Genomic DNA, 2,470 nt, shown 5'->3' on the forward strand with positions numbered 1-2,470 from the left:
GCTGCAGAGAACAGTATAATTGCATTGACTCAGACCTTGTTTCCCAAGTGGTGTATTCTATAATTTGTTCAAACTTTGGTGATAAAAGGAAAGTAATTCTGCGCTCAGGAAGCACTATTGATCCTGGCTAATTTGGTCTATAAGGGGCAATTTAAACAGACACGTTGCCATGGCAACATCCTTGCCTTATTTATAGTCACAAGTTCAAGGTAGGGGATGGATGTGAGGAGCAGTGCATCTGACGCCTGATTTTCGAGCTGTGTTCTAAGGAAATGAACGTTTGGAGGAAACACTCCAACGTTGTGAGATGGGTGTGGGGTTCTGGCTTCCACCTTCATTACAACTAGAACAGCCTCACTGCTATCTCTTTTGCATGTTAGGGTTCTGGTGCTTTACAAATAAGTAAATAAATAAAAACCAGAGAACTGTCTAGGAAGAGGAGCGAGAGAAGGAGGGACGGTGGGAAGAAAAAGCCGCCGCCGCTAAAGCTGCAGTTGTCATCCACCACGCCCCAAACCCAGACTTTGATTTGACCATCTATCACACTCATGTCTGGGTAGCAGGGTTGATGGTTTGGGTTCTTTCCCCTGTTCTTTCTGTCTCTGTGACCCATCTGACATGATGGCCCCAGGGAAGGTAGAGGTGAATACCAGCTCAGGGAGGAAGAAAAGGTGGCGGGTCTCTGTGAGGCTCAAAGAAGGGAAAAGCCTGGCCCACCTGCCACCTCCGAGGGGTGCGGAAAGGTGAAAGGAAGGCAGAGGCACAGATTAGATCCACAAACTCCTCTGTGATAAAACCCCAGGGGCTGGGGGGTGATCTTAGATGGGCCATGGGGAGGGGGCTTTGAGTACCACTATCTGTCTAGAACTCTAGGAGGAGGACACCCAGTAGGTTCCCAAAAATAGCTGGAGTGGCTATAGCAGATAGGTAAAGACAGGCAGGTAAAGAGTCCCAGCTTGCCTCCCAAATGCCTAGCTTGTGTGTGGGGGAAGGGACCCAGAAGTCATTCCCTTTCCTGGAGGGTAGATGCTGATGATAGCTGTGGGTTGAATTACATCCCCAAAAAGATATGTCCAAATCCTAACCTCTGGTATTCGTGAATGTGTTGAAATACAGTGTTAGTCACACTCCCAGTGGGGTCTCCAGAATGTTAGGTCAGGCCTCCTAGGGGTGTGGGGTGTCTGGTGTGTAATCCAATGCCACATGAAAGATGCAAAGAATTGCACAGAGGTTAGATTAGAAAATATAGTTTATTTAGAAAGTAAATTAGAGAGGGAGAAAGAGGAGATACACCTCCCAAGGTAGGGGAGGGGGCCAAAGACAGGAAATATGGTCCGGCCACAGCTCAAAGAGCACATGACCACACTATAGCTTAGCAAGGCAATGGCCGCAATGGCCTGGCAACGGTCCTAGGAAACTAATATGCCAACCCCCACGCACACACAATATCTAGACCCTACTGCCCTAGTGAGCTACTATTACAGATAGGGGTATGTTTGGGAACAGAGGTTGGAGGTGGGAAAATTGGGAGGTGAACTTAGAAGAAAAGGTGTCATTGTATCAACACAAAGGTATAGAATAAAAGCCCTCCTCCAAGGCCATTGCCATCTGAAAGGTATCTTGGTTTCACCAGATATGAAAAGCTGGTGACCTTCTTAGCCTTGGTAGCTGCTGAAGAAGCTGTATATCTCCAGCACAAATTGGCACATAAAGTACTGTTCATTGATTTGCTTGGTGTACAGCTATTCTGATTTTAAAGCTGCTAGAAAATCCACTTCTAAAATAGAAGGGCTGCCTTCTAAAATCATATCTAGTTACCAAGTTCATGATGTTCTTGGATCAAAATGGTTTGGGAGGAGAAAAGAGCCTGCCTCTGTTCCCGTCTTTCCCTCAAGCCACCCGTGAGTCCTTTGGGCCCACTTGTTGGAGAGCTGCCACTAAGGACATTTCAGCACATTGTTTGCTTCAAGGATCATTCTTTTCTTTGACAGTTTTCCCAGAATCATAAAGAAAAGACCTGGGAGTAGATAAATCGGCAAAAGGAAGAGAGAGGCCTGTTTGGCTGTGCCATGTGCATGGAAGTAACAGATAAGATGATACCACAAACCTGCAAATACTGTGAGCTTTTAAACCCTAGTTCTAAAGAAACCCATTTCCCTGGCTGGTTTATTAAAGAAACCATATTCTCTGCATTTCTCTGGACAGCATTTCTGCAATAGAGTGGGGCTCAGAAATTAAAGAATACAGGCAAGGAGCCATGACGATCCTAGTTTTGAGAAGTCTGGACTGAGCACCCATCTTATTGGGCTATGGGGAAAGTGACCAAGAAACAGAGGTGAGCATTGTGTCTTTGGCCTAGTCTGAAAGCACACTTACCTAGCAGCAGGAGATTTAAGTTATAAGCCCTGAGGTTCCTTTCCACCTGATTGTGTTGTGTGTTGGGAAATACTAGTGGTTTCTTCTCTGTCGT

Source organism: Carlito syrichta, unplaced genomic scaffold, assembly GCF_000164805.1.
Source record: "Carlito syrichta isolate Samal-C Ts95f unplaced genomic scaffold, Tarsius_syrichta-2.0.1 Scaffold55037, whole genome shotgun sequence".
Classification (NCBI taxonomy): Eukaryota; Metazoa; Chordata; class Mammalia; order Primates; family Tarsiidae; genus Carlito; species Carlito syrichta.